The 12698-nt window shown below is 60.5% G+C and overlaps 1 protein-coding gene across 1 annotated transcript in view; it reads left to right on the top strand.

Annotated features, from left to right (window-relative positions):
• The first annotated feature begins 375 nt into the window (after positions 1 to 375).
• The window catches only part of COL8A2 (collagen type VIII alpha 2 chain), a 29937-nt gene continuing 17614 nt past the window's right edge, over positions 376 to 12698 (top strand). Inside the window, exon 1 of the mRNA XM_065697975.1 lies at positions 376 to 612. The gene's annotated coding sequence lies outside the window, so the exon portion shown is untranslated. The remainder of the gene's footprint in view (positions 613 to 12698) is intronic.

The raw sequence follows: 12698 nt of genomic DNA, 5'->3' as shown, positions 1-12698 counted from the left end.
CCAGGGCAGTGCTGGAGGCAGGCAGCACCCCGCTCTGGGTGCTTTGCAGGTGAAGGGGGCTCTTTTCCTACCACTGTGGCTGGCATTCCTGCCACCAGCATCCCCACGTGTGCTGCGCATCACTGCAGGATGATGGGCAAGTGGGTCCAGGGGTGCATGGGACCCTGTGGGGTGCTGAGGACGGGGCCAGGGTGGGGGGAAGATGCACTTTTACGGCTTTATTTTGCTTGCCGCCTCCCTCCTGCGACGGAGGAACAGGGAAGCGCTGCGGGGCTGGGACCTCCGGGGGCTGGGGCGGAACGGGAAAATAGAGGGAAAAGGAAGAAATCTCAGCAGCCGCCGGCCCAGCCCATCCCAACCCAACCCATCCCAACCCAACTCAACCCAACCCAGCTCAGCCCAGCCCAGCTCAGCTCAGCCCAGCCCGCCCGCGCCCGCTGGCAGCGCTGCCCGCTCCGCTCCGCACCTCCCCGCACCTCCCCGCACCTCCCTGCTCGTCCCTCCCCGGCTCCGCCCCGGCCCGCGGAGGGGTGCCCGTCCCGTCCCGTCCCGTCCCGTCTCGCCCGCTGCCCGCACTCCGCACCGCTCCGCACCGCGCTCCGCTCCGCAGAGGTAAGGGCTCCGCCGCGCCTCGGTCTCGGGTCCCCGCGGCTCCGGGGGCTGCTCCCCGTGCGGAGCGGAGCGCTGCCGGGACGCCCGCAAGCGCCGCTCCCCCCGCATGCCCATCTCCACTCCTTTATCCCTTTTCTCATCCCTTTTCCCCCCCTCCTTGAGCCTTTCCCCATGAATCGCACCCAGAGGCTCTGCTCCGCTCAGCAACCGGACAGCCCGAGCCCTGCCCCAGCGTCCAGCCCTTTCCTTCTGCGGCTGGAATGATGTTTGTGAGAACAAAAGTGGTTTAGGGCAACTGCTGTGACCTTTGGGATGGCCACTGCTGGCACATCGCTCTGACCCAGCCGGGATGTTATCCCACCCCATAGCTGCAAACGTCTGCACCCAAGGGTTCCCAGCAGGATCAGGGCAGGTCGCTGCAGCCCCTTCCTCGGGAACACCTTGGGAAAGACAAGGTGCTTATTTTATTTGGGGTCTTTTAAGAGCATTGCTGTTAATTGGCTTCTGATCTACCCGGTTCCCCAGCTTTGACTGTTCCCAATAAGCCAGGAAAGATCCCCCCTGTACGGTAGCCCCAGGCGAGGCAATAACCCACCGGAGATATTTTCTCATCTATGGGCAGCTTTGCTATAAGGAACATGTTTAATAAATCATAAGGCCGGTGAATTCCTGGGATTTTTATTGCTTCTGTAAAAATGCAGTTTTGATCCGTCTGCGAGGGACACTGGGAAACAAAGCGGCTCCTTTCAGAGCTGGATCCTATGAGGTTAGGACATGGAGCTGGTGGTGGGGCTGGTGCCTGCGAGCCCCCCGGCCATGGGCAGTGCCGCGGTGGGCAGTGGGGCCATCCCTGGCCCTGCTTGGCTTTTCTGCCTCTGCTCTTTGAGGGACTGAGCGCCGGGAGCCCCATCTTGGCTTCCCTCTTGCCGCCGGGATGCGGGTGCAACCGCGTGCGCAGAGCCGAGGCATTGATGCCAGGGGAAACATCCCAGCTGGAAACCCAGCGAGGCTGCGCCAGGCTTCAATTACATTTTTCCTCCTCGCCCTATTGCCCAAGGGGAAAAGAAGCAGAAAAAAAACCCCCAAACTGCTAAAACCCAGGGAGAGATTCTTGCAGTCGGCATCGCCTGGTTTCCATCAGGAGGGCTGACCCGATCCCGCCGGCAGCGGGGCAGCGGATTGCCCCGGCGTGCTTGGGCAGAGGAATGGAAATGAAGCCATTTTCTCCATGTGCTTGTTCCAAGCCCAAAACTGGGGTTTAGGGCTGGGAGCGGAGCCAAAAAGTGAAAGGCACAGGGAGATGTGACCCCGGGAGGCGTCAGGAGCGCATCGGGATTGCTGGAAACACGAGTGCTGCGGCTGGGTTCGAAGCGGGTGGTGGAAGGTGCCCAGCTCTGCCCTCGCTGCGCCGGGCTGCCCTCAGCCGCCACGCTGCCCCGTGGAAGCAGCAGTTTGGTGGTCAGGATTTGTCCCCATCTCCTGCCATGCCTTTGTTTTAGGCTGAGTGGAGCCCATCCGCAATAGCAGAGGCAGGGAGGGAGCTTTTCTTTGTAGAGGGAAGCATTTAAATTCTTTACAGTGATTCATATATTCCATTCATATGAAACACAGCCCCGCGGAGTGTGAATGGGGACTGCTGGGGGATTTTTTGTTGAGGCAATAAGCCCTCGAAGTGTCAGAAGTTATTCACACCTTGCTGAAATCAAGGCTATTTCTGTCCGTGGCTCTTGGCAGGGGCTCAGCACAGCTCGCCTTGCCTCGGGTTTTCAGTTTCCCACTTGGATACGGCAGGGGGGGAGCGTGGGGGGCAGCCCCCTGGCTCCCACTGCCCCGTGCTGCGGTCCTTGGTGCTTTCTGCGCCCCTGGCAGGGCCCTGCCATGGGCTGTGCATGGGGCTTCCAGGGCTGGAAAGCAGCCACGTCCCAGTGAGCCTGACCTGGGTTTGATGGTGCCCCTCGTGCTCCACTGCTCATGGGGTGGTCACTGTGGCTGTGGCCAAAGCCACGGGCAGAGCCCAGCGCCGTCTGCCCCCCATCGCAGTCAGCCAAGGGACAAGCTGCAGGGGCTGCAGGGAGAGTTCACATTCCCGGCACAAGCGGGTGCCCCTCCAGTGGCTCCTCTGCTGCGGTTGTGCCCATTTCAGTGCCAAGAAACCCCTTCTCCTCCTGGGATTTTGGAGGGATCTTCCCGGGGCAGCCGGGATGGGACCTCTGCAAAAGGCTACCGGGAGGTGCTGACCTGTTCTTGGGGGACGTCCAAGTCCCCTCGGGGAGCGTTGGTTTGGTGGAAATCAAGTCTTTGGGGTGAGGGGTCCTGGCACATCGCCCCATTGCCAGGATGCACCCCAGGTCCGGGGCCAGCACCCGTGGGGGGCTCCTGCCTCCTCCAACCACTCCAGGATGCTCTGAGCTGCTGTAAATCCTCTCCGAAGGAACCGGGCGGACAGTTTTATGGCTGCTCTGGAGGAAGATTAGCAGGGTGTTGTTTTCAGAGCTGATCCATCACGGGACGCGGGCGCTGCGTGGTGCATCCGAGCGCTCGGCGGCTGGCGCGCGGCGCAGCCTTTCCTGCGAAGGTCGAGTTAAACCGCCTGGGTTTAATGTTCTGTCTGCTCTTGGGATCTGTGCTGTGAGTGACAAAACCGCCTCCGCGGGCCCCAGCCGAGCTCCTCGTGAGCTGCAGACACTTGGATCAAGGGGGTTTGGGCAACGGCACCTGCAAAAGGCATTAGCCCCGGTGGAGAGGGTGCGCAGGGCCAGACCCTTCCCATCCTCGTGTATCCCCTCTGTCATTCTCTCCTGTTTCAGCTTGTCTGCAGCCTGGGAAGGAGCAGGGTTTCCGCTCCCTTGTGCTAAAGAAAATGTCTCTGACAATAGAAGCAAATAGTTCAGGAGGGCAAGGAGAAAAGGACATGAAATTGCATTTGACTTCCCCCGGTTTCTCCCTCCAAGCCTGTGATAAGGGGTGCAGGCTGTCGGCTCTGTTGGCGCTGGCCTCCAAGCCTCCCCATTCCCCCATGCACTCAGCCATCAGCTAATTAGAGTGGCTAATTAGTTGCCTTAACAAAGGTGGAGGGGGGCATTGACTCAGGCCCACTCCATTCTTAGCACTGAGGGGTTCCCTATGCTGGGTGGGTGCTGCTGGAAACCCGGCTGTGTCCCGCAGCCATCCCATGGGAGCAGGGGAGATGCCGCATGCTCTCCCCTCCCAGTCAGGGCTCAGCTTTCGCTGTTTGGTGACTTGGACGCCGGCACAGACACAATAAACTTTTCCTTTTCCCCTTGTCGCTGGAGCCATTCCCAGGTCACATCCCTGCCCGCCTGGCCTCTGCCTCAGGGCTGCTCTGGCTGCGAGACCCTGTGCATTGGCTCTGAACTGCAGAACAGTGAGATCCAACCTGGCTGAGCAGGGCTCGGATGGATGGATGGATGTGGATGGATGGATGGACGGATGGATGTGGATGGATGGATGGATGGATGGATGTGGATGGATGGATGGGTGGATGGATGTGGATGGATGGATGGGTGGATGGATGGATGGATGGATGGATGGATGGAAGGATGGATGGATGTGGATGGATGGATGGATGTAGATGGATGGATGGATGTGGATGGGTGGATGGGTGGATGGATGGATGGATGGATGGAAGGATGGATGGATGTGGATGGATGGATGGAAGGATGGAAGGATGGATGGATGGATGGATGGATGGATGGATGGATGGATGGATGGATGGATGGGAGCGCACCAGGGAAACAACCCTCCAGGGCTGGGTTGAGTGTAGGGGCCGGTACAGCTGGTTAGACGCTCAGCTCTGCTCTCAAAGCCCATCTGAGTGGGCATCACTCAGCTCTTCCCAAGATGCTGCAGGAGCTGCACCCTTCCCCAGGGCCACCATACCCCAATGTCCTTGCAGAGCATCCCACTGGCTGCCCCCTCCCTGCGGAGCTCCGGAGCTTGGTTCCCCCAGGCAGGAGATGGGTGCTATCAAACATGAGGGGGGATTAAAAAGGAGCTGGAAGTGGCTTCCTGACGATTTCTGCTGTACCCTCAGCCCATCAGCTGCAGGGGGCTCCGGTGGCCCCTGGCCCTGGTGTCGGCCGAGTTCACTGGGCGAAGCTGCAGATCAGAGGCAGAAGCCGCAGCCAAAGTCTGCAGAGCAGCGGGGTCTTGTCCCTGCGACCTTCCCTGGGGCCCGTCCCGCTGGCCCATCTGGAGATGTTTGTCCTCAGAGGCTCTTCCAGGCGCCTCTGAACAGGACAAGGCTTGAGAGAGAGCAGCAGCCAGGGAGGAGGACAATGATCTCCATCCACGTCCACCTGTGGTGGGCGCAGGGAGGTGGAGGCGAGCGCTTCCCCAGCCTGGATGTTCTGCACCAATCCCTACTGCGTGCATGGCAGAGCAGCAATCCCAGCACAAGTTCTGCCTTCCCCGGACAGGATGTGGCCCCGGGAATGCTGCAGACCCGCTGCAAACCCAGCAGCCTGGCGATGCCGGAGCCCTGGAATCTCGCGGCGCTGCCCGTGCCTGCCCTGCCGATCTCTCTTTATTGTTCTTGGGGAGGGTTTTGTTTCACTGCTGCCTTCCAAGTTCCCAGGGATCTAAATTCTAAAGCAGGGTCTTGTAAAGAGCCCTGTCCAGATGGATGAGATGATATTGCTGGTATCAGATGAGATCTATCCCCTGTCTTTATCCGCAGACAATGCAGCAGTGGGAGCAAACAAGGATACAGCCTTTCTTTGGAGGCACATTAGCCAAATAAGAGCCTTCTCTTTGTTTTGTGCCGAAACCCAAGACCCTGGGGCCAGACCACCGCGAGTAACTGCCCCAATCCCGCAGGCACGTGAGGATTTACCCCTTTTGCTCCAAAATCCCCCATCCCCAAGCCGCAGGCAGATGGGTCCTGCCCGTTTCCTTTCCTTTGGATTCAGGGCAGGGATGGAGCTGCGCTTGCATCTCCTGCCTTCAGACATAAGCCTGACGCCTGCAGAAGGTGGAAGTTGCTTTGGTTGTGCCTTAAGGGAGAGCTGAGCCCATTCAGCCAAGGATTGGGCCCGTCTGGAGCAGCAGAGCTCGCTCTGCGCAGAGCTCCTGCAGCGATGCTTAAACCCCGCGGCCAATTCACCTGCTTTCAGATTTACATTACAAGCCCTAAAATTCAGCCCAGGTTTGTTTTAAGAAGTTACCGGAGGCTGCGAGAGCCTGGGACTGATTTATGGCTTCCCATCAAAATCATGTGGTTTTACCACGAAACTTGGAAGCTCTGGCTGCATTTTTCCTTTGGAGATGTTGGCTTTGCTCCAGGCTCAGCTCCGAGGGTCGAGAGTGTGAATCCATCGGGGCGGGAGCACTGGGGTGCTGCGAGTGCAATGGAGGAGATAGGGATTGCTGCAAGGAGGATATCTGATGTCAGGACAACACAGCCGTCGCTTCAGGGAAGCACTGATAAGGAAACGGGAGGCTTGGCACTTGGGGGGAGCTGCAGCAGCCCCTTTGCTTTCATTTCAACACTTGCCATTATCACCCTTGTGTCCTGCACACTCAGCGTCAGCAACGCGCTCCCGGCGCCTGCGTGCCCAGGGAGGTTGTGCAACCCCACTGCTCCCTTCGGAGCCCTGCTCCGGACCCACGGGGTGAGCCGCTGGTGCCCACCGGGGTTAAATATGTGGGCTTTTTGCCCGAGGAGCATATTTTCAGCCTCAAACATGCATTGTCAATGACTGCAGAAAGGTATTTCTCAGCTGCTCCAGTGTCCTGTAAGCCAGCCAGCCGCCGGAGAGAAACAAGCCTACTTTTATTGCTATTTCTTCATATTTCCTGATATTGCCAGTCTGGCGCTCACAACCCACAGGCAGATCCCCAAAGGTCCTGGGTTTGGATTACAGCAGCGATACTTTTGTCTTTGCCTTTAATTCCATGTCCTTTGGGTCCCGGAGGGGTCAAGCTGATACCAACCCCCCCACACCACCACCACCACTGCAGCTGGGGTGAGCATCAAGGGCACATCACAAACCAAGTGTGGGTGATGCGGGGCCGTGCCCGGGCACGCCGGGGGAGTCCTGGCAATGCACGAGCAGATGAAAGCAGTGCTTTGTGTTACGTAAATAACGAGGTCAGGGTGGCCGGGAGCTGCGAGCGGGTGCTGGGTCCTGCTGAGCATCCCCTGGCGCGGGGGCCGGCGGGACAGCAGCGAGTCGCTTCGGGGCTCGGGTGGCTTTTGGGTTTAATTTAGTGGTACAGATGAAAGGGAGAGCCGGGCAGCGTCACATCAGTTCCTCTGTCTGCTCCCAAAGGAAGCTGGTGGGGCCGCGCCAAGCACCAGCAGCTCCGTGCGCGCTTCCCAAATGTCCCCTTGCTCCTTCCCACTGCCAGCACGGAGCCGTCTGTGCCACAAATGGGCCTTGTCTGTGCCGGACACGCAATGCACCGGCTGGGAAGCACGCGGTGGGTGAGGAGGTGTGAGGGGCTCAGGCATCCACGCTGCTCCTCCGGCCAGGGCGCGTTTGGTGCTGCGCTGCACGTCCGCCGATGCTTTTTTCCATTACCCGCTCTCCCATAGCTGCTCCTTACGGACCACGTGTGATGTTGTTGCCGAGCATAAAGTTAGGACAAGACCGCAGAGCTCCTCCGAGCAGTTCTAAGCAGAGCTGTACGATGAGTCTGTAATTATTATATAGCGTGTACTTTCCTCCCCGCAGGGGAAGGCCGGTGGAGCGCACGGGAGCTCCTGTGCCAAACCTTGCCCAGGCAGCACTTTGATGAAATCGGGTTCGTAAGAATTAATTTCATTTAAAACATTCTTTTCGTTCTTCATAAAGCACAGCAAATCCGCGGTACTTAGGGCAGGAATGCAGCCGGAGCACTGCTGGGCAGGCAGCAGATGAGCTGGGATGGAGGGGTTGCTCCTGGTCCAGAGCTGGGCTCGGGCCCGGGCATCCAGCTGGGAAGAAGGGAGATGCTGCAGTGACGGAGTCCCTTGGCTGGTGCAGGGATGGCCCAAACCCCAAGCAGGCTTTGCTCAGGGGACAGGTTGCCAATAGATCAAGTGAGGTTTGGGGCCGGGGTCCGCAGTGGTGCGCCCGGATGGGGGCTGGCAGCTGCCATTCCTGCCCTGCACGTCCAGGTGTGGAGACCATGGCTGGGGGAGAAGCAAACCTCTCTCCACCTTGTTGCTGAGCTGGAGGCACGGCAGGGAGCATCTTCCCTAAGGCAAGACCCCTGCCGGGCTGGCTGCTGGGGTGCCTTTGAGATGGGCTGGGATTTGCTTCTTGGGGTCCAACCTCAGCTGGTGGAAGAGCCAAAAAATCCCATGATTCTGGGAAAGGGGTTTAATCCTTCCCTTCGGCCATTCCGCCTCTTGGAGCCTCCCAGGACAGGACCCAGGTGGGCATCTCATGTAATGCTTCCTATTAGGATGCAAATGGATGTTTGCAACCTTGGGAGTGACCTCAGGGGTCTGGCTGCGAGCACAGGCATGGGATGTGCCCATGGGAGCTGGAAACGGGAAGCAGCCAGTGGGTCCATCTGGTCCCTCATCACCACTTGCAGAGATGCTCTCTTGCTGTCCATGTCTGCCTCCCCGCTGGGCTCCAAGCCCAGGATTGCTGGGAGTGCTGAACAAGAGGAGGATTAGAGGGTTTAGCAGGTGTCAAGCCTCATCCTTCATCCTAATGCGGGGAAATCCATGGCTCTCCGTTCCCTCATCCTGCATGAGCCATGGTGGAGCCGGGGCTGCCCTTTCGCTGTGCGTTTGACCTGGAGGGATTGGGAGATGGGGTTTGCAATAGGACGAGCGAGGCTGCACCGTGCCCGGAGCCTCCAGCTCTGACCTGGCTCCAAGATGCTCCTGTAGGAGAGGCTGGTGCGGATGCCCCTGGCATGAGGGGAGCCGGGTGATGCCAGCCGTGGGATGGGGTTGATCCGTGGTTTGCTGGGCAGAGCGTGAGAGAGCAGGGGCTCTTTCTTTCGGTTAAATGGAGTTTTCTGCTGGAGATTGGGGGAGCCTCCAGACAAGGGGCTTTTGTGAGCCGGGCTGCAAGCCGATCCCCTTTTGTGGTTTTGCTTTTTTGGATGATACAATTTGTTATTCCAAGAACTACCCAGCAAACGGACCCCATTAGCCAGGTCCCTGGAGCGGCTGGAGCTGGCGCTCCCGGTGCTTTTGTCTGCTCCCACCTTGGCTCTGAAGGGAGAAGCTGGGACCACGTCACTGCAGCGCCTTTGCCCTTGGATGGTGCCCAAGGGAGAGGGGGGCCGGGAGCTGCCGGCCCCCCGTGCAGGCTGCGGGACCGTGGCTGTGCTGACAGAGCATCTTAAGGGATTAGCCTGGGCTGGGAAAGTGAGTGGGACAAGCGGAAAGCGCCGGGTTTGTGGAATTCCCCATCTCACTCGTGTCCCCAGCGGCACGCTCACAATAACCCAATTGTTGCCGTGCTGCCGGGGGCTGGAGCCGGTGCCAAGGGGAACCCATCCATGCAGCAGCCCTTTTGCCCTCTCAGGCATGGCTGGACCCTCACCCCAGCCAGTATTTGAGGTCCTTTGTCCCTGCAGACAGCACTGACAGCGAGCGGGGCTGATTATCCCTATGGAGTGCCAGGGGAGCAGGGTAGGAACCCGGGGGCAGCCTCAGCATCACGGGTCCCACAGCAGTTGCAGTTCAGCGGCTGCCCACTGCGGCTCTGCAGACCCGGAGCAGGGCACGAGCACGTCTGTGCCACACGTTTGGGTCCACCCAGGGCAGCTCTGACCCATGGTGGCAGCCGGGTGCTGCTGAATCCCAGCCCAGGAGCCCTGGTACCAAGGCGCATCCATCCCGCCGGGCAGCCCGGGCCTGGGCGGTTCAGCTGGAGCATCCTTGGCCGTCTCGGTGTTACCTCCTGCGGTGTGGGGATGCTGCTGGCTCTGTTTGTGTTGGCTCCATCGGGCTTTTTCCTGCATGGGACCCGGCTGGAGCTGGGCCGGAGCCAGCGCGTTTATAACCAACAGCATCGGACACCTCTCTGGGTGGTGCTGAAAGCCCCAGGAACAGCCCCATGGCCCTGCCGAGGCGCACGGGTCCGGGACGTTTGGTGATGGGATGGTTGGAGGCGGTGGGACGCCGGCTTTGGGCAGCGCTTGCTTTCTGCTGGCACAAGGGGCCATGGTTGGACGCTGGCAGAGCCCAGCGGGGGCCGTGGGAAGGGGCAGCTGTAACTTCCCGACAAAAGCATCCCGGCAGGGCCAGGAGCCAAGCACGGGGCAGGACCCATCCGGGAGCCTTGTGCTGGCCGCTGCCTGCCCTGCCTGTGGGGGACAGGGGCAGTGGTGGCCCCCAGTGCTTCCCCTGGGGACCGGCAGCAGCGTGCCAAGGGCCAGTACGGATGCGGGGTTCCCGGCACCCGGTCGTGGCCAGAGCCATCCATCCTTCCATCGGCCCCCTGCCAAATCCCACCCAGGGCCTGGCATTTCAGCTGCCGTGCCTTTGGAAAACAGCATTTTAATGCTCTTGCCGTAAATGAGGTGGAAAATGTCCGTGGGCTCGTGCAGGAAGGCTCCCGGGAGCCCGGAGGCACCGTGGGCGTGCTGAGCCCTGGCCAGGCACTGGGATGGGGTGGGATCCTCCGGGACTTCCCTCCCGTTGCCGCCCAGCTCCGCTCGTTCCAGTTGTTTCCGTTGCAGCGAGGCTGGGGCTGCTCAGCCCCACCAGCGCCTCGGTGCTGAGACCTGGGGCACATCGACCCTCCCTGGGGACACCGCCTGCTGCCATCCCCGCTGCCCCCTGCCCAGCAGCTCCCGGGCGGAAGGCTGAAGGGCTTCTTAGGTTTCTCTTCTCTTTTTGTCTGTTGGGCTTTTTTTTTTTTTGGTGCTAGAATTGTCCTCTAGAAAAATGGGATGAATTAAGTGCATTTAATTCTTTCCCCATGTTTCATTGCCACATGTGAAGGCTCAACCAGTGCCAGGCCAGCGCAGCAGCGCAGCATCCACAGCCCCGAGCCGGGGATGCCACGTGCCCACCGTTTCCTAGAAGGCAGCAAGGTGCCAGCATCTGCCCCAGGCTGGGATCTGCTCCCTGGGGTGGGATCCGTTCCCCACATCAGGATCTGCTCCTTGGGTTGGGATCTTCTTCCTGACGCACGGAACAATCAGGATGGGCACTGGAGTCCCTCGGGTGGAGGAGCGGGTGCCAGGCCCCTCCTGAGCACCCAGCAGCCTGTCCCCAGATGAAGGGGTGCAGAGGCAGGGGCTCCTCACCACGCTCAGTGCCCCACACAGCCCTGGGCAGGATGAGCCCTGCTTTGGGCAGCGGGTCCCAGGCGGGGACAGGGGGAGGTTCCCACATGGCACAGCCCGGGGGGAAGCTCGGCCTGGCAAAGAGGAGCTGGATCCTTTTCCAGCTTGAAGCCTAAACAAGGGCTTTGTAATGACCGCATCCCCTGGGCGCAGCGCAGCACCCGGCCCGACCGGCTGCAGGGGAGCACGGCCCCCCCGGTGCCCCTGAGCTGGTCCAGGACGGGGCACGTCCCTTGTGCCGTCACCACTGCAGGCTCCATCCCATCCTCCTGCAAAACATCCTGTGGGAGACTCACAGGGACGTGGGGACAGCCCCGAGCGCCGCCGGCTGCGTTCCTGCTCCGGGGGCTGACGTCTCTATCGGGAATGAACAAGTTCCACTGGGAAAATAGAGACTCGCAGGGTAGGGAGGGCTGGAAAGGACCTGGAGGTCATCGAGTTCCAGCCCCCAGTGCACAGGTGTCCGTTCTGCACTGATCTCCACTGGTGCTTGGGCTCCAGGACCCAGTTTTGCTTGGGGAAGGGCCAGTGGTAACGGAGATGCCCAAGGCTCCTCAGCCCTGGAGCCTGCGAAGGTCCCCAGCTCTTTGGTCCTGTCTCCACTCGCTCCCGGTGCTGTCCTGGCTGCTCCTCTCTCCTGCCTGAGTCCAGAAGTCGTTTTGTTCCCTTGGGATGCTCTGGGGCATCCCATCCATCCCACTCTCCTTTCAGCTGCTCTGGTGTGGTCCAGGGGTAAGGTCCACAGGGGACATTAAATGAGGTACTTGATTGCAGCTAGGGGTTAGGAGCCTGATGATAAGATTGCGGCGTTACACGAGGTTGGGAGCTCTTTGCTTAGGACAAGAAGAGAGGGTGCACGTGGGAGCGGTCAGCAGCTCCCTGCGTCCCCCAGGACACGGCACCCATGCAACCCCTGGGGAGGAAAATCTGCTGCCTGTGCTATGGGGCCGGAGGGACCCCGGGGGGTGGTGATGGGGGGGGGGGTGTTGGCTGGTGTAATCCCCGGGAAAGCGGAGCCACTGGAATTCCCTGTGAGGCTTTCGGCTGCGAGACAAAGGAAATGTGGAAACTAACTTAAAAAAAGGAGTAAAACTTTCAGATGGAGGAATGGAAGCGGCTGATTCAGCGGCGCTGAAAGGCCCCGAGGCAGCCCCGGACACGCAAAATTCCGGGAAAGAATTCCACGTCTGTCCCGACAGAAGGGCACGTGCTGGGGGGGGGGGGGGGGCACCGGGCTGGGTGCAGGGAGCCCTGCAGAGCCCCCGTGCAGGCTCCTGCACCCAGCCCCTGAAACGCTCATTCCGGAGCGGAGCGAAGCTGAAACCCAAGCCGGCAGCGCGGGGCCAGCGCCAGGCGGGCGGCGAGAGCGTGGTTTATGGTAGCGCCTTGTCAGAGTTTCCACTGCTCCCCTCGGGCTGCTGGGCCCTCAATCAGCGCCCATAAATTAAACCGAATTAAACAACACGAACGAGAGCCGTGCCCGAGGGGCTCCGTCCCCTCGCCGGGCTGTGAACGCGCGTCTGCAGCCCTGCCGCTGCTGCCGGGCCAGGAAAGCTGCCCTATGGCGCATGGCCCCGGTGGCAGCAGGGATGGGATGGGATGAGGATGGGAACCAGGACAGGGCGCTCAGGGCAGCGGGATGGGGAGGGCTCAAGCTGCAGCACCGGGGCATGCACTGGGTCCTGTTGGGACCAAGTGCTCGTTTTCTTGACTGGGCTATTGCAGGCGAAGAGGGTCTTAACCCTCTGATAGCCCCAAGCCAAGGTCAGGCTTGTCAGCCCCTGCTCCTCCTCCCCACTGTGCTGCCCCACGGCTCA

Source organism: Lathamus discolor, chromosome 18 (genome assembly GCF_037157495.1).
Source record: "Lathamus discolor isolate bLatDis1 chromosome 18, bLatDis1.hap1, whole genome shotgun sequence".
Taxonomy (NCBI): domain Eukaryota; kingdom Metazoa; phylum Chordata; class Aves; order Psittaciformes; family Psittacidae; genus Lathamus; species Lathamus discolor.
Note: the sequence above shows the minus strand (reverse complement) of the source record. Positions and strands in the feature narration are given on the sequence as shown.